Source organism: Salmo salar, chromosome ssa09, assembly GCF_905237065.1.
Source record: "Salmo salar chromosome ssa09, Ssal_v3.1, whole genome shotgun sequence".
NCBI lineage: Eukaryota > Metazoa > Chordata > Actinopteri > Salmoniformes > Salmonidae > Salmo > Salmo salar.
In genome coordinates, this window is record NC_059450.1 from 151,577,883 (window position 1) to 151,602,284 (window position 24,402).

The 24,402-nt window shown below is 49.2% G+C and overlaps 1 pseudogene; it reads left to right on the forward strand.

The window, feature by feature from the left end:
- Positions 1–24,402, forward strand: part of LOC106591777 (ventricular zone-expressed PH domain-containing protein-like) — a 203,813-nt pseudogene that overhangs the window by 72,545 nt on the left and 106,866 nt on the right.

The window sequence follows — 24,402 nt, forward strand, 5'->3', positions numbered from 1 at the left end:
AGGGAAGGCCCCAGATAGTAACAGAAGGTTGTTCAGAGGGAAGGCCCCAGATAGTAACAGAAGGTTGTTCAGAGGGAAGGCCCCAGATAGTAACAGAAGGTTGTTCAGAGGGAAGGCCCCAGATAGTAACAGAAGGTTGTTCAGAGGGAAGGCCCCAGATAGTTACAGAAGGTTGTTCAGAGGAAGGCCCCCAGATAGTAACAGAAGGTTATTCAGAGGGAAGGCCCCAGATAGTAACAGAAGGTTGTTCAGAGGGAAGGCCCCAGATAGTAACAGAAGGTTGTTCAGAGGGAAGGCCCCAGATAGTAACAGAAGGTTGTTCAGAGGGAAGGCCCCCAGATAGTAACAGAAGGTTATTCAGAGGGAAGGCCCCCAGATAGTAACAGAAGGTTGTTCAGAGGGAAGGCCCCAGATAGTAACAGAAGGTTGTTCAGAGGGAAGGCCCCAGATAGTAACAGAAGGTTATTCAGAGGGAAGGCCCCAGATAGTAACAGAAGGTTGTTCAGAGGGAAGGCCCCAGATAGTAACAGAAGGTTGTTCAGAGGGAAGGCCCCAGATAGTAACAGAAGGTTATTCAGAGGGAAGGCCCCAGATAGTAACAGAAGGTTGTTCAGAGGGAAGGCCCCAGATAGTAACAGAAGGTTGTTCAGAGGGAAGGCCCCAGATAGTAACAGAAGGTTGTTCAGAGGGAAGGCCCCAGATAGTAACAGAAGGTTGTTCAGAGGGAAGGCCCCCAGATAGTTACAGAAGGTTGTTCAGAGGGAAGGCCCCCAGATAGTAACAGAAGGTTATTCAGAGGGAAGGCCCCCAGATAGTAACAGAAGGTTGTTCAGAGGGAAGGCCCCAGATAGTAACAGAAGGTTGTTCAGAGGGAAGGCCCCAGATAGTAACAGAAGGTTGTTCAGAGGGAAGGCCCCCAGATAGTAACAGAAGGTTATTCAGAGGGAAGGCCCCCAGATAGTAACAGAAGGTTATTCAGAGGGAAGGCCCCCAGATAGTAACAGAAGGTTGTTCAGAGGGAAGGCCCCAGATAGTAACAGAAGGTTGTTCAGAGGGAAGGCCCCAGATAGTAACAGAAGGTTGTTCAGAGGGAAGGCCCCAGATAGTAACAGAAGGTTATTCAGAGGGAAGGCCCCAGATAGTAACAGAAGGTTATTCAGAGGGAAGGCCCCAGATAGTAACAGAAGGTTATTCAGAGGGAAGGCCCCAGATAGTAACAGAAGGTTGTTCAGAGGGAAGGCCCCAGATAGTAACAGAAGGTTATTCAGAGGGAAGGCCCCAGATAGTAACAGAAGGTTGTTCAGAGGGAAGGCCCCAGATAGTAACAGAAGGTTATTCAGAGGGAAGGCCCCAGATAGTAACAGAAGGTTGTTCAGAGGGAAGGCCCCAGATAGTAACAGAAGGTTGTTCAGAGGGAAGGCCCCAGATAGTAACAGAAGGTTGTTCAGAGGGAAGGCCCCAGATAGTAACAGAAGGTTATTCAGAGGGAAGGCCCCCAGATAGTAACAGAAGGTTGTTCAGAGGGAAGGCCCCCAGATAGTAACAGAAGGTTGTTCAGAGGGAATGGCCCCAAGGGGGAGAAGGTCTGTCTGTCTCCCTGGGTAACATGTGAAAACATAAACTATGCTTGCCATCACTGTGACCTTAAAATAAACCAGTTCCTGTACATGTATGTACATGTTATGTGTGTCATCATCCTCCTCCTCATCATCATGTCCATGCTAGTGAGTGTTGGTAGAGAGAGCTGCTGTGTAGTTACTGTACATGTATGTACATGTTATGTGTGTCATCATCCTCATCCTCATCATCATGTCCATGCTAGTGAGTGTTGGTAGAGAGAGCTGCTGTGTAGTTACTGTACATGTATGTACATGTTATGTGTGTCATCATCCTCATCCTCATCATCATGTCCATGCTAGTGAGTGTTGGTAGAGAGAGCTGCTGTGTAGTTACTGTACATCTTAAGTGGCATGAAGACAAGAACCTTGACTAACCTGTAGTCCTGATGGTACCCCCTGTATTTAGACTATATTTATTTTTCATTTTTTACTTCATTTAGTAAATGAGAGAGAGAGGGGTGGGAGAGGACGAGAGAGTGGGGTAGGAGAGGAAGAGAGAGAGAGAGGGAGAGGAAGAGAGAGAGGGTGAGAGTGGAAGAGAGAGGGTGGTGGAGAGGAAGAGAGAGAGGGGTGGGAGAGGACGAGAGAGAGAGGGGTGGGAGAGGAAGAGAGAGAGAGGGAGAGGAAGAGAGAGAGGGTGAGAGTGGAAGAGAGAGGGTGGTGGAGAGGAAGAGAGAGAGGGGTGAGAGAGGAAGAGAGAGAGAGGGGTTGGAGAGGAAGAGAGAGAGAGGGAGAGGAAGAGAGAGGGTGAGAGTGGAAGAGAGAGGGGGTGGTAGAGGAAGATAGAGAGAGGGGTGGGAGAGGAAGAGAGAGAGAGCGTGGGAGAGGACGAGAGAGGGGTGGGAGAGAGGGGTGGGAGAGGGGTGGGAGAGGACGAGAGAGTGGGAGAGGATGAGAGAGAGGGTGAGAGTGGAAGAGAGAGGGTGGTGGAGAGGAAGAGAGAGAGGGGTGGGAGAGGAAGAGAGAGAGGGGTAGGAGAGGAAGATGGAGGGTGGGAGAGGAAGAGAGAGAGGGTGGGAGAGGAAGAGAGAGAGGGGTAGGAGAGGAAGAGAGAGAGGGTGGTAGAGGAAGATAGAGAGAGGGGTGGGAGAGGAAGAGAGAAAGGGGTGGGAGAGGAAGAGAGAGAGAGGGAGAGGAAGAGAGAGAGGGGTGAGAGTGGAAGAGAGAGGGTGGTGGAGAGGAAGAGAGAGAGGGGTAGGAGAGGAAGATGGAGGGTGGGAGAGGAAGAGAGAGAGGGGTGGGAGAGGACGAGAGAGAGAGGGGTGAGAGAGGAAGAGAGAGAGGGGTAGGAGAGGAAGATGGAGGGTGGGAGAGGAAGAGAGAGAGGGGTGGGAGAGGACGAGAGAGAGAGGGGTGAGAGAGGAAGAGAGAGAGGGGTGGGAGAGGAAGAGAGAGAGAGGGAGAGGAAGAGAGAGAGGGGTGAGAGTGGAAGAGAGAGGGTGGTGGAGAGGAAGAGAGAGAGGGTGGGAGAGGAAGAGAGAGACAGGGGTTGGAGAGGAAGAGAGAGAGGGGTGGGAGAGGAAGAGAGAGGGTGGTGGGAGAGGAAGAGAGAGAGGGGTGTGAGAGAGGAAGTGAGAGAGGGGTGGGAGAGGAAGAGAGAGAGAAGGAGAGGAAGAGAGAGAGGGGTGAGAGTGGAAGAGAGAGGGTGGTGGAGAGGAAGAGAGAGGGGGTGGGAGAGGAAGAGAGAGAGGGGTAGGAGAGGAAGATGGAGGGTGGGAGAGGAAGAGAGAGAGGGGTGGGAGAGGAAGAGAGAGAGGGGTAGGAGAGGAAGAGAGAGGGGTGGGAGAGGAAGAGAGAGAGATGGGTGGGAGAGGAAGAGAGAGGGGTAGGAGAGGAAGAGAGAGAGAGGTGTGAGAGAGGAAGTGAGAGAGGGGTGGGAGAGGAAGAGAGAGAGGGGTAGGAGAGGAAGAGAGAGAGGGGTGAGAGTGGAAGAGAGAGGGTGGTGGAGAGGAAGAGAGAGAGAGGGAGAGGAAGAGAGAGAGGGGTGGGAGAGGAAGAGAGAGAGGGGTAGGAGAGGAAGAGAGAGGGGTGGGAGAGGAAGAGAGAGAGATGGGTGGGAGAGGAAGAGAGAGAGGGTGGGAGAGGAAGAGAGAGAGGGGTGAGAGTGGAAGAGAGAGGGTGGTGGAGAGGAAGAGAGAGAGAGGGAGAGGAAGAGAGAGAGGGGTGGGAGAGGAAGAGAGAGAGGGGTAGGAGAGGAAGAGAGAGAGGGTGGGAGAGGAAGAGAGAGAGATGGGTGGGAGAGGAAGAGAGAGAGGGTGGGAGAGGAAGAGAGAGAGATGGGTAGGAGAGGAAGAGAGAGAGGGGTAGGAGAGGAAGATGGAGGGTGGGAGAGGAAGAGAGAGAGGGGTGGGAGAGGAAGAGAGAGGGGTGGGAGAGGAAGAGAGAGAGGGGTAGGAGAGGAAGATGGAGGGTGGGAGAGGAAGAGAGAGAGGGGTGGGAGAGGAAGAGAGAGAGGGGTGGGAGAGGAAGAGAGAGAGGGGTTAGAGAGGAAGAGAAAGAGGGGTGGGAGAGGAAGAGAGAGAGGGGTGGGAGAGAGGAAGAGAGAGAGGGGTTAGAGAGGAAGAGAAAGAGGGGTGGGAGAGGAAGAGAGAGAGGGGTGGGAGAGAGGAAGAGAGAGAGGGGTTAGAGAGGAAGAGAAAGAGGGGTGGGAGAGGAAGAGAGAGGGTGGTGGAGAGGAAGAGAGAGAGGGGTGGGAGAGGAAGAGAGAGAGGGGTAGGAGAGGAAGATGGAGTGTGGGAGAGGAAGATAGAGAGGGTGGGAGAGGAAGAGAGAGAGGGGTAGGAGAGGAAGAGAGAGAGAGGTGTGAGAGGAAGAGAGAGAGGGGTAGGAGAGGAAGAGAGAGGGGTGGGAGAGGAAGAGAGAGAGGGGGAGAGAGGAAGAGAGAGAGGGGTAGGAGAGGAAGAGAGAGAGAGGTGTGAGAGAGGAAGTGAGAGAGGGGTGGGAGAGGAAGAGAGAGAGAAGGGTGGGAGGGGAAGAGAGAGAGGGTGGGAGAGGAAGAGAGAGAGGGGTGGGAGAGGAAGAGAGAGAGGGGTGGGAGAGGAAGAGAGAGAGGGGTAGGAGAGGAAGAGAAAGAGGGGTGGGAGAGGAAGAGAGAGAGGGGTGGGAGAGAGGAAGAGAGAGAGGGTGGGAAAGGAAGAGAGAGAGAGGGTGGGAGAGGAAGAGAGAGAGGGGTGGGAGAGAGGAAGAGAGAGAGGGGTTAGAGAGGAAGAGAAAGAGGGGTGGGAGAGGAAGAGAGAGAGGGGTGGGACAGGAAATTCCAGATGTAAATTCCAATGTCTGATACATATGGGACATCCATATATGGGGTATGGAGTTGGTCCCAGTGAAATGAGTGTCTTCCCTGTGGCTCAGTTGGTAGAGCATGTTGTTTGCAACGCCAGCATGGTGTGTGCATCGCCAGGGTTGTGGGTTCAAATCCCACGGGGGGCCAGTACAAAAAAAAGAATGTATGAATGTATGCTTTCACTACTGTAAGTTGCTCTGGATAAGCGTGTCTGCTAAATGACTAAAATGTGAAATCTGTAGGATACACACTGAAATGTTGGCCTCATAAAAATATAGTATCTGGGCCCTATGGGATCTAAACCCTATAGGATCTGGCCCTATGGGATCTGGGCCCTATGGGATCTAAACCCTATAGGATCTGAGCCCTATGGGATCTAAACCCTATAGGATCTAAACCCTATGGGATCTAAACCCTATAGGATCTGGGCCCTATGGGATCTAAACCCTATGGGATCTAAACCCTATAGGATCTGGCCCTATGGGATCTAAACCCTATAGGATCTGAGCCCTATGGGATCGAAACCCTATAGGATCTGGCCCTATGGGATCTGGGCCCTATGGGATCTAAACCCTATAGGATCTGAGCCCTATGGGATCTAAACCCTATAGGATCTAAACCCTATGGGATCTAAACCCTATAGGATCTGGGCCCTATGGGATCTAAACCCTATGGGATCTAAACCCTATAGGATCTGGCCCTATGGGATCTAAACCCTATAGGATTTGGGCCCTATGGGATCTAAACCCTATAGGATTTGGGCCCTATGGGATCTAAACCCTATAGGATCTGAGCCCTATGGGATCTAAACCCTATAGGATCTAAACCCTATAGGATCTGAGCCCTATGGGATCTAAACCCTATAGGATCTAAACCCTATAGGATCTGAGCCCTATGGGATCTAAACCCTATAGGATCTGGCCCTATGGGATCTAAGCCCTATGGGATCTAAACCCTATAGGATCTGGGCCCTTTGGGATCTGGGCCCTATAGTATCTGAGCCCTATGGGACCTAAACCCTATAGGATCTGGGCCCTATGGGATCTGGGCCCTATGGGATCTGTCATTTGATACCATTCTCCTACCACCAGCAGTCTGATGTTAACATTCATGCAGACCCTGCTGTCAGCACATTTGGTTCTTGGGGCAGCTGACCTCACGTGTCTGGGAGGTTGACATCACTGCCCAAGGCTAAGGCACTGTACTCTAGCTACCACCATCCATACACAATGTACTGTATACCAACAGTTCATTTCCCACATTATCATTAGCATACTTCAGTGGGGAGGTGTTAGCATGCCCTTCTAGCCTCCACTGTAGGTGTTCCTGTTCATACACTGTCCTGGAAGACTGCTGTGAAATGTTGTCTTTGCTTAGTAAAGAATAGAAGGTCAATCCTTGTGAGAGTTTAGGCTGGGTTTTCCCTATGTAGGCTGTCAGAGAGAGAATTACTAGGCCCTGTATCAGCATTCTGACTGGGGCTGAAGGATTGCACAGGATACTGAGACTCAATGTAGTGCTAAGAACATAACAGTGGAAGTATTCATATCTCAGATCCCATAGAGCCCTAAAGTATTCATATCTCAGATCCCATAGAGCCCTAAAGGCGACTGGAGGTCAGGTAGGAACAGCAAAGACTATGTAATAATGTTGTCAGGACTGAGGTGCTGCTTGGCGACTGAGCGGCTGCTCGGCGACTGAGTGGCTGCTCGGTGACTGAGGTGCTGCTCGGCGACGGTTGCTCTGTTGATTTGTCTTGGGGTTGTATTAGTGATGTTATCACAACAGACAGACAGGTCAACATACAGACAGGGTCATAACAGACAGACAGACAGGTCAACAACAGACAAACAGGTCAACAGCCGACAGACAGGTCAACAACAGACAGACTGGTCACAACAGACAGACAGGTCACAACAGACTGACAGGTCAACAGCAGACAGACAGGTCAACAACAGACAGACAGGGTCAATGAGACAGACTGTGTCACAGCAGACAGACAGGGTCAATGAGACAGACAATGGCCAGTGTAAATGTTATCTATTGGATGTGCTACCCAGGGTGCACCTGTACCTACTGTTGTAGAGTTGTAGTTTCCATTGTGATGATATATGAGGACGAGCTTGCAGAAGAACACTAACATTTTAAATCAATCCATTTACATTTACATTTTTAGTCATTTAGCAGACGCTCTTATCCAGAGCGACTTACAGTAGTGAATGCATACATTTCATTTCATAGATTTTTTTTCTGTGCTGGCCCCCCGTGGGAATCGAACCCACAACCCTGGCATTGCAAACACCATGCTCTACCAACTGAGCTACAGGGAAGGCTGGTCCAAAGATGGAAGACAATCCATTCCAGGTAAACTGTAGACAGATGTTGGCAGGACATTTATCTTGTTGATAGGAGTTATGGCCATCAGATTAGTCTAGCACGTGTAGCAGGTAGCAACACTAGGTAGCAAAGCATGCATGCACGCACACACACACTGTCACACACACACACACACACACACTAAATACAACCCATTCATTTCCTGTCGCCCTATGTCTACCTCAATTTAAAATTGAAAACGTAACATAAAGTAATGACATTGTAATATGTTCCTTGAGCATGTCCCTAGTCATCTTATTGGTGTCCAGCCAGTTACTGGCTCCTCACTAGAAAATAGAAGGAGGATTGGACAGTGATGTCAGGAATCTACAGATTCTCCAGGAAGTAAATCTACACAGGGGGGCCAAATGGAACTCCCAGTCAATTAAACTGAACTAATTAAAATTATTGGACCCATGTGTACTTCCTGGTTTCTTTATATGACATAACCTTGGTCCAATCCCTCTTCACCTCATTCTAAATGACTCTCACATTGCTGGCCCACAGCTGACTCTCACCACTTCTTGTTTTCCAACACGTGTTTATTATCCCATGTCTCTGTGGTACCGCCTGTTTCCTTAGCCAATCAGAGCGAGGGTCGACTGCAAATAGAACTCAATTCACAAAATGAGAATCACCTCCACAGTGTGTGTTCCATTCACAGGAGAGTCCCAGGAAGGAACCTAGGGATTACTTCCAGATGACCCTGTAGATAACGACAGACATTCAGCGTGCAGGAAGACTGGAGGCCTCTCTTGTTTCTGTCTCTTTGTCTCCTCTGTTGTTCTCGCATTCTGACACTCTATTTTGGTCTCCTTGTTATCAATTAAATCCAATTCATAACATTTTTATTGGCAAGAAGTACATGTTGATTTTACCAAAGCAGAACAGTTCTAAACTATAATAGATGATAGGACGAAGTTATCATCACTCTCTATTGTTCTCTACCCTCTCTGTCTCTCTCTGTCTATTGTTCTCTACCCTCTCTGTCTCTCTGTCTATTGTTCTCTACCCTCTCTGTCTCTCTCTGTCTGTCTCTCTCTCTCTCTCTGTCTATTGTTCTCTACCCTCTCTGTCTCTCTGTCTATTGTTCTCTACCCTCTCTGTCTCTCTCTGTCTGTCTCTCTCTCTCTCTCTGTCTATTGTTCTCTACCCTCTCTGTCTCTCTCTGTCTGTCTCTCTCTCTCTCTCTGTCTATTGTTCTCTACCCTCTCTGTCTCTCTCTCTCTTTCTCTCTCTCTCTTTCTGTCTATTGTTCTCTACCCTCTCTGTCTCTCTCTCTCTTTCTCTCTCTCTGTCTATTGTTCTCTACCCTCTCTCTCTCTGTCTCTCTCTCTCTTTCTCTCTCTCTGTCTATTGTTCTCTACCCTCTCTGTCTCTCTCTCTCTTTCTCTCTCTCTCTGTCTATTGTTCTCTACCCTCTCTGTCTCTCTCTCTCTTTCTCTCTCTCTTGCTCTTTCTTTCTCTCTTTCTCTCTCTCTCTCTCTGTCTCTTGCTCTCTATCTCTCTCTCGCTCTCTATCTCTCTCTCTCACTCTTTCTCTCTTTCTCTCTCTGTCTCTCTCTCTCTCTCGCTCTTTCTCTCTCTCTCTCTCTCTCTCTCTCTCTCTCTCGCTCTTTCTCTCTCTCTCTCTCTCTCTCTCTTTCTCTCTCTCTCGCTCTTTCTTTCTCTCTCTCTCGCTCTCTCTCTCTGTCTCTTGCTCTCTATCTCTCTCACTCTCTTTCTCTCTCTCTCTCAATTGTTCTCTACCCCCTATTTCTTTCTTTCTTTCTTTTTTCTTTCTATTTCTCTCTCGCTGTCTCTCTCTTTCTCACTCTCTCTCGGTCTCACTAATGCCATATGTCCTGCAGATGATGTGGTTTGACATTTAAAATAAGATGAAATAATTTCATTGATTAAACCAGAAAACAAAGAAAAAGAACACAAACAACATCAACAACAACAAGAACATCAACAACAACATAGGCCTTTGATTAGGAGGAAACAGTCATTCTGTAGGAACGTCACATAGCTTTGCCCCGTAGACGAAATCATGACCAGGCTTACCCCACAGGTTCACTCGTTCTATTAAATCCAGCCTTTTACTCCGGGGACATAAATCAATCCCAATTGACTTTATTGAAAAAGCTAGGAATTAAACAAAAAAGTCATTGTTCGTGTTCATGTAATGTCATGAGGAATGAAGCTAGTACTTGAAGACAAAGCCATTGTTCAGATGCATGAGATATTCGATAGGTCTCTTGGGAAATAATGAAGGGTTCTGGTACACGTCTATTTATTTCATTTCTACAGCAATATTTTACATTCTTCCTGAAGGACGAACGTCAGTGAAGGAATATTGACAACACGTGGTGAGACCTTGAATCCGTTGTCACAAATATCATTTTACCTGGACCCTGTCTCTTTCCGCGTCGTCCCCCTTCTAGGTAACCACATGCTCCTACGCGTGTTGCCGTCCGTCTACCCCAAACTGCCCCATGCCATCCATCGTCACCTAGGCAACCTGACGGCCATGATGTCACAGCTCCAGTCACCGGAGCAACAACACCTGCTGAGGCTGATCCAGATGGTCGCTGAGCAACAGCCACAGGTATGTGTGCGATTGCTCAGTCCGTGCCTGTGTGTGTGTGTGTGTGTGTGGGTGTGTGTGTGTGTGTGTGTGTGTGTGTGTGTGTGTGTGTGTGTGTGTGTGTGTGTGTGTGTGTGTGTGTGTGTGTGTGTGTGTGTGTGTGTGTGTGTGTGTGACTAATGGAGAGTAATGGACACTAAGGGGAGAGTACCAAGGTGGGGACATGTTATACCACAGTGGGGACATGTTATAGCACATTGGGGACATGTTATACCACAGTGGGGACATGTTATACCACAGTGGGGACATGTTATACCACAGTGGGGACATGTTATAGCACATTGGGGACATGTTATACCACAGTGGGGACATGTTATACCACAGTGGGGACATGTTATACCACAGTGGGGGCATGTTATACCACAGTGGGGACATGTTATACCACAGTGGGGACATGTTATACCACAGTGGGGACATGTTATACCACAGTGGGGGTGTGTTATACCACAGTGGGGGTGTGTTATACCACAGTGGGGACATGTTATACCACAGTGGGGGCAAGTTATACCACAGTGGGGACATGTTATACCACAGTGGGGGTGTGTTATACCACAGTGGGGGCGTGTTATACCACAGTGGGGACATGTTATACCACAGTGGGGGTGTGTTATACCACAGTGGGGGCGTGTTATACCACAGTGGGGACGTGTTATACCACAGTGGGGACATGTTATACCACAGTGGGGACATGTTATACCACAGTGGGGACATGTTATACCACAGTGGGGACATGTTATACCACAGTGGGGGCAAGTTATACCACAGTGGGGACATGTTTAACCACAGTGGGGGCAAGTTATACCACAGTGGGGACGTGTTATACCACAGTGGGGGTGTGTTATACCACAGTGGGGGCGTGTTATACCACAGTGGGGGCGTGTTATACCACAGTGGGGGCGTGTTATACCACAGTGGGGGTGTGTTATACCACAGTGGGGACATGTTATACCACAGTGGGGACGTGTTATACCACAGTGGGGGCGTGTTATACCACAGTGGGGGCGTGTTATACCACAGTGGGGACATGTTATACCTCAGTGGGGACATGTTATACCACAGTGTGGACATGTTATACCACAGTAGGGACATGTTATACCACAGTAGGGACATGTTATACCACAGTGGGGACATGTTATAGCACATTATGGGACATGTTATACCACAGTGGGGACATGTTATACCACAGTGGGGACATGTTATACCACAGTGGGGGCATGTTATACCACAGTGGGGGCAAGTTATACCACAGTGGGGACATGTTATACCACAGTGGGGGTGTGTTATACCACAGTGGGGGTGTGTTATACCACAGTGGGGGTGTGTTATACCACAGTGGGGGCGTGTTATACCACAGTGGGGACATGTTATACCACAGTGGGGACATGTTATACCACAGGGTGGGCATGTTATACCACAGTGGGGACATGTTATAGCACATTGGGGACATGTTATACCACAGTGGGGACATGTTATACCACAGTGGGGACATGTTATACCACAGTGGGGGCAAGTTATACCACAGTGGGGACATGTTATACCACAGTGGGGGCAAGTTATACCACAGTGGGGACGTGTTATACCACAGTGGGGGCGTGTTATACCACAGTGGGGGCGTGTTATACCACAGTGGGGGCGTGTTATACCACAGTGGGGGCGTGTTATACCACAGTGGGGGTGTGTTATACCACAGTGGGGACATGTTATACCACAGTGGGGACGTGTTATACCACAGTGGGGACGTGTTATACCACAGTGGGGACGTGTTATACCACAGTGGGGGCGTGTTATACCACAGTGGGGGCGTGTTATACCACAGTGGGGACATGTTATACCTCAGTGGGGACATGTTATACCACAGTGTGGACATGTTATACCACAGTGGGGACATGTTATACCACAGTGGGGACATGTTATACCACAGTGGGGACATGTTATAGCACATTATGGGACATGTTATACCACAGTGGGGACATGTTATACCACAGTGGGGACATGTTATAGCACATTATGGGACATGTTATACCACAGTGGGGACATGTTATACCACAGTGGGGACATGTTATACCACAGTGGGGGCATGTTATACCACAGTGGGGACATGTTATACCACAGTGGGGACGTGTTAAACCACAGTGGGGGCGTGTTATACCACAGTGGGGACATGTTATACCACAGTGGGGAGATGTTATACCACAGTGGGGACATGTTATACCACAGTGGGGACATGTTATACCACAGTGTGGACATGTTATACCACAGTGTGGACATGTTATACCACAGTAGGGACATGTTATACCACAGTAGGGACATGTTATACCACAGTGGGGACATGTTATACCACAGTGGGGACATGTTATAGCACATTGGGGACATGTTATACCACAGTGGGGGCAGGTTATACCACAGTGGGGACATGTTATACCACAGTAGGGACATGTTATACCACAGTGGGGACATGTTATACCACAGTGGGGGTGTGTTATACCACAGTGGGGACATGTTATACCACAGTGGGGGCAAGTTATACCACAGTGGGGACATGTTATACCACAGTGGGGGCAGGTTATACCACAGTGGGGGCATGTTATACCACAGTGGGGGCAAGTTATACCACAGTGGGGACATGTTATACCACAGTGGGGGCAGGTTATACCACAGTGGGGACATGTTATACCACAGTGGGGACATGTTATACCACAGTAGGGACATGTTATACCACAGTGTGGACATGTTATACCACAGTAGGGACATGTTATACCACAGTGGGGACATGTTATACCACAGTGGGGACATGTTATACCACAGTGGGGACATGTTATAGCACATTGGGGACATGTTATACCACAGTGGGGGCAGGTTATACCACAGTGGGGACATGTTATACCACAGTGGGGGCATGTTATACCACAGTGGGGACATGTTATACCACAGTAGGGACATGTTAAACCACAGTGGGGGCATGTTATACCACAGTGGGGCGTGTTGTAGAGCTAGGGACATGTTATACCACAGTGGGGACATGTTATACCACAGTGGGGACATGTTATACCACAGTGGGGACATGTTATACCACAGTGGGGGCATGTTATACCACAGTGGGGACATGTTATACCACAGTGGGGGCATGTTATACCACAGTGGGGCGTGTTGTAGAGCTAGGGACATGTTATACCACAGTGGGGGCATGTTATACCACAGTGGGGACATGTTATACCACAGTGGGGCGTGTTGTAGAGCTAGGGACATGTTATACCACAGTGGGGACATGTTATACCACAGTGGGGACATGTTATACCACAGTGGGGGCATGTTATACCACAGTGGGGCGTGTTGTAGAGCTAGGGACATGTTATACCACAGTGGGGACATGTTATACCACAGTGGGGACATGTTATACCACAGTGGGGACATGTTATACCACAGTGGGGGCATGTTATACCACAGTGGGGACATATTATACCACAGTGGGGACATGTTATACCACAGTGGGGACATGTTATACCACAGTGGGGGCATGTTATACCACAGTGGGGACATGTTATACCACAGTGGGGGCATGTTATACCACAGTGGGGGCATGTTATACCACAGTGGGGACATGTTATACCACAGTGGGGACATGTTATACCACAGTGGGGGCATGTTATACCACAGTGGGGACATGTTATACCACAGTGGGGACATGTTATACCACAGTGGGGCGTGTTGTAGAGCTAGGGACATGTTATACCACAGTGGGGTGGCCAGGACAGGTAATGAGGTGTTAGTAAAGGGGTTTGAATTTAGCCAGTGACTATCACAGCAAGGCTGTTCATCACCCCAGAGATCACCCCCTGACCCCCTGACTAAAAGACATCATGTTTCTCACCGACCAGGTAAGACAGGGGTCAGCCAGGGGTCAGCCAGGGGTCAGGCAGGGGTCAGTCAGGGGTCAGTCAGGGGTCAGTCAGGGGTCAGACAGGGGTCAGTCAGGGGTCAGTCAGAGCGACAGAGGTGTGGTGGAAGGGTCATAACTTTAACTCTTCAAAGACTGGTGTGTGCGTGCACTGTGTGTGTGTGTGTGTGTGTGTGTGCACTGTGTTTGTGTGTGTGTGTGTGCACTGTGTGTGGGCGTGCACTGTGTGTGTGTGTGTGTGTGTGTGTGTGTGTGTGTGTGTGTGTGTGTGTGTGTGTGTGTGTGTGTGTGTGTGTGTGTGTGTGTGTGTGTGTGTGTGTGTGTGTGTGTGTGTGTGTGTGTGTGTGTGTGTGTGTGTGTGTGTGTGTGTGTGTGTGTGTGTGTGTGTGTGTGTGTGTGTGTGTGTGTGTGTGTGTGTGCACTGTGTGTGTGTGTGTGTGTGTGTGTGTGTGTGTGTGTGCATGCTTGTGTGTCCATTGGCGATTTTAACATGAAAATATTGGTGGGGTAAATCTCACAGTTGCGCTTCCATCAAACACTGTATATTTCTATCTGACCCTTCTTCTACATGTGGTTCCATGTGTATTACAGTCTGCCATCAAACATAAACAATAAGACACGCAGCCTATAGGATATTATAGCTAGCCTACCTCAAAACAGATGTTAGCCACCACCAACCATTCGATGTGAATCTTCTTTTCCAGCTTGCTATATTTTAAAGTTTAGATGGCTAATGAGCACCGAGACGTTTTATGTCTACATCTCCTTAATAATGCTAAGTTTGAAAAGGATTTGGTAGGAGATAGCTAAGCTAGTCGACATGTTTCAGCTAGCTAATCTACCTAGCTTGAAGACGTGGTAACAGTGCCTGGTAAACAACTAGCTAGCTACGAAGTTGACACATCAGTCCAATCAAAGTTACTTGGCACCAGACGTTGATTTATCTGTGAGCACGGAAGAGGGGCTTTTGTTGGCTATCTCTCCCAACAGGTGCTGCGGTGATGTAGTGTCCCCGTGAGTGACAGTACCCTGAGCCAATGAGCAACCAGAGAAGATTAGCGACGCCCACTCACTGTACTTTCTCTGTCTGCCCCTCGTCCACAGAAAACACAGAGCAAGGCTGAAACAGCTGCCTTACTCAACGAAAATGTACCAAAACAATGGATATACGACCACATATGCTTATTAGATCAAACAATTTTAAAAAATTAAATAAAATTGTTTGTTAACTGATAAAATATGTTGTTGTGACATGAAATACCAGAATTGCATGCTTGGTATTGGTGGGGCGCCGCTCAACCTGCCTCTCGTGAGGCATCGTCACTGTGTATCCATATGTGTCCATGTCTTTGATGGTTTAGATCTCCATGTGAGCGTAATGAGATTCAGGTTTCACCCCTCTTTTCTGTTCCCTCTTCCTTTTCCATTCCCCCCAGACCCCTTCTTTCTTCTGTGTTCCTCCCAGACCTCTCAACAGTCTTGCCTGATGTCCTGTTTTAGATCTCTGTGATAACTCTGTTCTTAGGACTGTTGTCACCACCAGGCCTCTCTCTCTCTCTCTCTCTCTCCATCTCAACTCTGCTCTCTCTCTCTCTCTCTCTCTCTCTCTCTCTCTCTCTCGCTCTCTCTCTCTCTCTCCATCTCAACTCTGCTCTCTCTCTCTCTCTCTCTCTCTCTCTCCATCTCAACTCTGCTCTCTCTCTCTCTCTCTCTCGCTCTCTCTCTCTCTCTCTCCATCTCAACTCTGCTCTCTCTCTCTCTCTCTCTCTCCATCTCAACTCTGCTCTTTCTCTCTCTCTCTCTGCTAGTCTCAACTCTGCTACCATTCTACCAACTCTTCTCTTTCTCATCTTCCTCCTCTTTTAACGTTCTGTTCTCTACTCATCTTCCTACTCTTTCTGTTCACTGTTCATCTTCCTCCTCTTTCTGTTCACTTTCTCATCTTCCTCCTCTTTCTGTTCACTTTCTCATCTTCCTCCTCTTTTAACGTTCTGTTCTCTACTCATCTTCCTCCTCTTTCTGTTCACTTTCTCATCTTCCTCCTTTTTCTGTTCACTTTCTCATCTTCCTCCTCTTAACTTTATGTTCTCTACTCATCTTCCTCCTCTTCATCCTCTGATTCCTGTATCAGTATGCAACTGTAACAAAATGGATGACTGCACTGTAGCCGTTATTAGGAGAACCTGTTGCATGGATTGCTAACACGTAAGAATATGAACGTGTGAATTCTTATTTAAAATATATATAGTTCTGTACCTGTCTGTTAATGTTATGTATTATGTCATTGTATTTAGTTCTGTCCTTCAGCTGTACCTGTCTGTTAATGTTATGTATTATGTCATTGTATTTAGTTCTGTCCTTCAGCTGTAGCTACTGGGGAACCTAATGTTGACTTTAACTAACTTTAACCTAACTTTGGCTGTAGCTACTGGGGAACCTAATGTTGACTTTAACTAACTTTAACCTAACTTTGGCTGTAGCTACTGGGGAACCTAATGAAATACTACATACTTTCTTGCCACCTTTTAGATTATTTTCCATCTTTCAACTCAATGCTGGTCTCTGGTTTTATCTTCCCTCCTCTCCTTTCTCTCCCTCTCCTTTCTCCCCCTCTCCTTTCTCCTCCTCTCATTTCTCCTCCTCTCTCCCTCCTCTCTCTCCCCTCCAGGTGCTGAGCCCGCTGGTGCCCTCCCTGGTTGGTTACCTAGGCGATGCCTCTCTGAACGAGACCCTACTGGGTGCACTGGTGTACGTGTCACAGGCTAGCCCCGCCTCCATGGCCCCCTTCCTGCCCGCGCTGAGGGTTGTGGGTCAGCAGTACCCAGTCCTGCTGGGTCACGTGGTCAAAATACACAGAGCTGTGGGCTTGACCAGTGAGGTGAGGAGACATCAATATTCACCTTTCTTCTTCTCTCACGTTCATTTCCATTTGGCATTTTAGTAATTTAGTAGACGCTCTTATCCAGAGAGACTTACAGTCAGTGTATTGATCTTCAGACAGCTAGGTGGGACAACTACGTATCACAGGCATAGTAAGTACACTTTTTCTTAATAAAGTAGTTATCAGCAAAGTCAGAGCTTTTTAGAGGGGGATGATTTATGATACTCTGTGAAGAGTTAGGGTTTTAGGTGCTTTCAGAAGATGGGCAGGGACTCTACTGTCCTAGCTTCAGGGGGAAGATGGGAAGGGACTCTGCTGTCCTAGCTTCAGGGGGAAGATGGGAAGGGACTCTGCTGTCCTAGCTTCAGGGGGAAGATGGACAGGGACTCTGCTGTCCTAGCTTCAGGGGGAAGATGGGAAGGGACTCTGCTGTCCTAGCTTCAGGGGGAAGATGGGACGGGACTCTGCTGTCCTAGCTTCAGGAGGAAGATGAGCAGGGACTCTGCTGTCCTAGCTTCAGGGGGAAGATGAGCAGGGACTCTGCTGTCCTAGCTTCAGGGGGAAGATGAGCAGGGACTCTACTGTCCTAGCTTCAGGGGGAAGATGGGAAGGGACTCTGCTGTCCTAGCTTCAGGGGGAAGATGGGAAGGGACTCTGCTGTCCTAGCTTCAGGGGGAAGATGGACAGGGACTCTACTGTCCTAGCTTCAGGGGGAAGATGGACAGGGACTCTGCTGTCCTAGCTTCAGGGGGAAGATGAGCAGGGACTCTGCTGTCCTAGCTTCAGGGGGAAGATGGGCAGGGACTCTGCTGTCCTAGCTTCAGGGGGAAGATGGACAGGGACTCTGCTGTCCTAGCTTCAGGGGGAAGATGGACAGGGACTCTGCTGTCCTAGCTTCAGGGGGAAGATGGACAGGGACTCTGCTGTCCTAGCTTCAGGGGGAAGATGGACAGGGACTCTGCTGTCCTAGCTTCAGGGGGAAGATGGGAAGGGACTCTGCTGTCCTAGCTTCAGGGGGAAGATGGGACGGGACTCTGCTGTCCTAGCTTCAGGGGGAAGATGGGAAGGGACTCTGCTGTCCTAGCTTCAGGGGGAAGATGGGAAGGGACTCTGCTGTCCTAGCTTCAGGGGGAAGATGGACAGGGACTCTGTTGTCCTAGCTTCAGGGGGAAGATGGACAGGGACTCTGCTGTCCTAGCTTCAGGGGGAAGATGAGCAGGGACTCTGCTGTCCTAGCTTCAGGGGGAAGATGGGCAGGGACTCTGCTGTCCTAGCTTCAGGGGGAAGATGGACAGGGACTCTGCTGTCCTAGCTTCAGGGGGAAGATGGACAGGGACTCTGCTGTCCTAGCTTCAGGGGGAAGATGGACAGGGACTCTGCTGTCCTAGCTTCAGGGGGAAGATGGGAAGGGACTCTGCTGTCCTAGCTTCAGGGGGAAGATGGACAGGGACTCTGCTGTCCTAGCTTCAGGGGGAAGATGGGAAGGGACTCTGCTGTCCTAGCTTCAGGGGGAAGATGGGAAGGGACTCTACTGTCCTAGCTTCAGGGGGAAGATGGGAAGGGACTGCTGTCCTAGCTTCAGGGGGAAGATGGACAGGGACTCTGCTGTCCTAGCTTCAGGGGGATGATGGGAAGGGACTCTGCTGTCCTAGCTTCAGGGGGAAGATGGACAGGGACTCTGCTGTCCTAGCTTCAGGGTGAAGATGGACAGGGACTCTACTGTCCTTGCTTCAGGAGTAAGCTGCTTCCACCATTGGAGTGCCAGGACAGAGAAGAGCTTGGACTGGGCTGAGCGGGAGCTGCCCTCCCGTAATGGTGGGAGGGCCAATAGACCAGAGGTGGCAGAACGGAGTGCTCGGGTTGTGATGTAGGGTTTGATCATAGCCTGAAGGTAGGGAGGGGCAGTTTATCTTGCTGTTCCGTAAGTAAGCACCATGGTCTTGTAGTGGATATGAGCTTCGACTGGAAGCCAGTGGAGTGTGAGGAGGAGTGGGGTGACATGAGAGAACATGGGAATTGTGAACACCAGGCGGGCTGCAGCGTTCTGGATCAGTTGCAGGGGTTTGATGCCACAAGCGTGGAGCCCAGCCAACAGGGAGTTGCAGTAGTCCAGAGGACAAGTGTCTGGATTAGGACCTGTGCCATTCCTGTGTGAGGTAGGTTTGTACTCTACTGATTTTGTAGAGCATGAACCTGCAGGAGCGAGTTACTGCTTTGATGTTTGCAGAGAACGACAGGGTTTTGTCCAGGGTCACGCCAAGGTTCTTTGCACTCTGGGAGAGCAACACTGTGTTGTCATCAACCGTGATGGAGAGGTCTTTGAGCCGGCAGGCCTTCCCCGGGAGGAAGAGCAGCTCCGTCTTGTCGAGGTTGAGCTTAAGGTGGTGGGCCTGACATCTAAGCTGAGATATCTGCCAGGCAGGCAGCGATGCGTGTCGCCAACTGCGTGTCAGAAGGAGGGAAGGAGAAAAATAGTTGAGTGTCATACGCATAGCAATGATAGGAGAGACCATGTGAGGATATGACAGAGCTGAGTGACTTGGTGTATAGAGAGAAGAGGGCTTAGAACCGAGCCCTGGGAGACACCAGTCGTGAGAGTACATGGTGCAGAAGCAGATCCTCTCTACACCACCTGGTATGAGCAGCCTGCCAGGCAGGATGCAATCCAAGACTGTGCAGAGCCTGAGACTTGCACCACTGAGAGGGTGGAGAGGAAGATGTCATGTCTCTCTCCTCCTCTTTTTAAAATGTTATTTAACCTTTATTTAACTTGGCAAGTCAGTTAATGTCACGTTCTGACCAGTAAAGGGGTTATTTGTTATTGTAGTTTGGTCAGGACGTGGCAGGGGGTGTTTGTTTTATGTGTTTCTTTTTTTTTTGGTTTATGTTCTATGTTAGTCTATTTCTATGTTCGTTCTAGTTTTTCTATGTCTATGCTTGGTTTATTGGTTTGACCTTCAATTGGAGGCAGCTGTTTCTCGTTGTCTCTGATTGAAGGTCCTATTTAGTAGGGGTGTTTTTTCATGGGTTTTTGTGGGTAGTTGTTCCTTGTGTAGTTGTGTTCCTTATAGGACTGTTTCTCGTCGTTGTTTTTTTGTATTAAGCGTTTTGTTTCGTTTTGTTTTCATTAAATAAAAAGAAGATAGGCATACACATTCCCGCTGCGCCTTGGTCCCATCTTTACGACGAACGTGACAGTTAAGAATAAATTCTTATTTACAATGACGGCCTACCCCGGCCAAACACTAACCCGGACGACGCTGGGCCAATTGTGCGCCACCCTATGGGACTCCCAATCACGGCCGGTTGTGATACAGCCTGGAATCAAACCAGGGTCTGTGGTGACGCCTCTAGCACTGAGATGCAGTACCTTAGACTGCTGCGCCACTCGGGAGCCCACAAACAGAGAGCCCACAAACAGAGAGCCCACAAACAGAGAGCCCACAAACAGAGAGCCCACAAACAGAGAGCCCACAAACAGAGAGCCCACAAACAGAGAGCCCACAAACAGAGAGCCCACAAACAGAGAGCCCACAAACAGAGTGCCCAACGTCTCCCTCTTCTGTCAGTACATTTTCTCTGTCTCTGTCTCTTTCTCTGTCTCTCTCTTTCTCTGTTTCTTTCTCTTGTCTTGAATTCCATTTATCTTCTCTTTATCTCTCTCTCTCTCTCTCTCTCTCTCTCCTCTCTCTCTGCTCTCTCATTCCCCCTTTCCCCTGTCATTGTCCACTTTTATCTCTCGATCAGTGCTGGGTAGTGCGGCGGTGTTGACTCAGACGCCGGAACTCACTGTGCCAGTATCACTTAGTCAGCCTGGCTAGGTCTGTCCACACACACTTGTCATGAACCGCTGTCGGTCACCTGCCAGAAAGAATCAATCAAAACACAGAGACACAGTGAAACCCATCCTTACATTCCTCATTCCCAATCGTCATTAGCCTGAGCTTTCATATGAACCTAATCCTCCTCATCTAAGGCTTAGGGTGACATTGATAATAAACACTCAGTAAACATGCCCATAGCTGCTGTCTAGTAAACAGGCCCATAGCTGCTGTCTAGTAAACAGGCCCATAGCTGCTGTCTAGTAAACAGGCCCATAGCTGCTGTCTAGTAAACATGCCCATAGCTGCTGTCTAGTAAACAGGCCCATAGCTACTGTCTAGTAAACAGGCCCATAGCTGCTGTCTAGTAAACAGGCCCATAGCTGCTGTCTAGTAAACATGCCCATAGCTGCTGTCTAGTAAACAGGCCCATAGCTGCTGTCTAGTAAACATGCCCATAGCTGCTGTCTAGTAAACAGGCCCATAGCTGCAGGTCTGTATAGTTATGCTTGGAACCACAGCATCAAATCTGTCACAGCAGTTTATTTAGCTTCTTAATCACAGTATGTTCTGGCATCACGTCATCTCACATGCGTGGGCCAACGCTAACAAGCGTCGGTAACACGCAAAGCCCTCTGTATGCCTGTGTGTGTAACTGCTGCATGCTTTTCCAGCCCTGCATGTGGTCTCATTCAGTGGAAGTGTTTGTTCAGGTGAACATTTTCTTCTAGGGTCAAGGCCTGGAAGATTTCTGCAGAGGCTGTTAATGGACATGATAGTCTATTGAGATGATTAGTGAATGTGTCCTTCTGAAGGAACACTGAGAGGAGAGGCATGTCTCAGCCTATCCTATTGTCACCCCAAAGAGGTTAGCACCAGGGGTTCAACTAGGGTTGAGCCATGCTCACGGTCATCTGCCATTGTTTCTCCACACTTTCCTCTCGTCCCATGTCCACATCTACACCCTGACTCAACCCTAATCCTAGCTTCATGTCCACATCTACACCCCGGATCAACCCTAACCCTAGCTTCATGTCTACATCTACACCCTGACTCTACCCTAACCCTAGCTTCATGTCCACATCTACACCCCGGATCAACCCTAATCCTAGCTTCATGTCCACATCTACACCCCGGATCAACCCTAACCCTAGCTTCATGTCCACATCTACACCCTGACTCAACCCTAACCCTAGCTTCATGTCCACATCTACACCCCGGATCAACCCTAACCCTAGCTTCATGTCCACATCTACACCCTGACTCAACACTAATCCTAGCTTCATGTCCACATCTACACCCTGACTCAACCCTAACCCTAGCTTCATGTCCACATCTACACCCTGACTCTACCCTAACCCTAGCTTCATGTCCACATCTACACCCCGGATCAACACTAACCCTAGCTTCATGTCCACATCTACACCCCGGATCAACCCTAACCCTAGCTTCATGTCCACATCTACACCCTGACTCTACCCTAACCCTAGCTTCATGTCCACATCTACACCCCGGATCAACCCTAACCCTAGCTTCATGTCCACATCTACACCCTGACTCTACACTAACCCTAGCTTCATGTCCACATCTACACCCTGACTCTACCCTAACCCTAGCTTCATGTCCACATCTACACCCTGACTCTACCCTAACCCTAGCTTCATGTCCACATCTACACCCTGACTCAACCCTAACCCTAGCTTCATGTCCACATCTACACCCTGACTCTACACTAACCCTAGCTTCATGTCCACATCTACACCCTGACTCAACCCTAACCCTAGCTTCATGTCCACATCTACACCCTGACTCAACACTAACCCTAGCTTCATGTCCACATCTACACCCTGACTCTACCCTAACCCTAGCTTCATGTCCACATCTACACCCTGACTCAACCCTATCCCTAGCTTCATGTCCACATCTACACCCTGACTCTACACTAACCCTAGCTTCATGTCCACATCTACACCCCGGATCAACCCTAACCCTAGCTTCATGTCTACACCCTTACTGTACCCTGACTGTACCCTAACCCTAGCTTCATGTCCACATCTACACCCTGACTCAACCCTAACCCTAGCTTCATGTCCACATCTACACCCTGACTCAACCCTAACCCTAGCTTCATGTCCACATCTACACCTTGACTCAACCCTAACCCTAGCTTCATGTCCACATCTACACCCCGGATCAACCCTAACCCTAGCTTCATGTCCACATCTACACCCTGACTCTACACTAACCCTAGCTTCATGTCCACATCTACACCCCGGATCAACCCTAACCCTAGCTTCATGTCCACATCTACACCCTGACTCAACCCTAACCCTAGCTTCATGTCCACATCTACACCCCGGATCAACCCTAATCCTAGCTTCATGTCCACATCTACACCCCGGATCAACCCTAACCCTAGCTTCATGTCCACATCTACACACTGACTCAACACTAATCCTAGCTTCATGTCCACATCTACACCCTGACTCAACCCTAACCCTAGCTTCATGTCCACATCTACACCCTGACTCTACCCTAACCCTAGCTTCATGTCCACATCTACACCCCGGATCAACCCTAACCCTAGCTTCATGTCCACATCTACACCCTGACTCAACCCTAACCCTAGCTTCATGTCCACATCTACACACTGACTCAACCCTAACCCTAGCTTCATGTCCACATCTACACCCTGACTCAACCCTAACCCTAGCTTCATGTCTACACCCTGACTCTACACTAACCCTAGCTTCATGTCCACATCTACACCCCGGATCAACCCTAACCCTAGCTTCATGTCCACATCTACACCCTGACTCAACCCTAACCCTAGCTTCATGTCCACATCTACACCCCGGATCAACCCTAACCCTAGCTTCATGTCCACATCTACACCCTGACTCTACCCTAACCCTAGCTTCATGTCCACATCTACACCCTGACTCTACCCTAAACCTAGCTTCATGTTCACATCTACACCCTGACTCTACCCTAACCCTAGCTTCATGTCCACATCTACACCCCGGATCAACCCTAACCCTAGCTTCATGTCCACATCTACACCCTGACTCAACCCTAACCCTAGCTTCATGTCCACATCTACACCTTGACTCAACCCTAACCCTAGCTTCATGTCCACATCTACACCCTGACTCAACCCTAACCCTAGCTTCATGTCCACATCTACACCCTGACTCAACCCTAACCCTAGCTTCATGTCCACATCTACACCCCGGATCAACCCTAACCCTAGCTTCATGTCCACATCTACACCCGGACTCAACCCTAACCCTAGCTTCATGTCCACATCTACACCCCGGACTCAACACTAACCCTAGCTTCATGTCCACATCTACACCCCGGATCAACCCTAACCCTAGCTTCATGTCCACATCTACACCCTGACTCTACCCTAACCCTAGCTTCATGTCCACATCTACACCCTGACTCTACACTAACCCTAGCTTCATGTCCACATCTACACCCTGACTCTACCCTAACCCTAGCTTCATGTCCACATCTACACCCCGGATCAACCCTAACCCTAGCTTCATGTCCACATCTACACCCCGGATCAACCCTAACCCTAGCTTCATGTCCACATCTACACCCCGGATCAACCCTAACCCTAGCTTCATGTCCACATCTACACCCTGACTCTACACTAACCCTAGCTTCATGTCCACATCTACACCCCGGATCAACCCTAACCCTAGCTTCATGTCTACACCCTGACTGTACCCTGACTGTACCCTAACTCTAGCTTCATGTCCACATCCTGGCTCAACACTAGCCATAACCCTAACACTAATGTTGGTTTATCATACTTTAAACATACCTTTTTTGGGGCCCTGTAAGGTGCTGGAACAGGAGTCTGGCTCTGGGTAGCCCCGGCTCA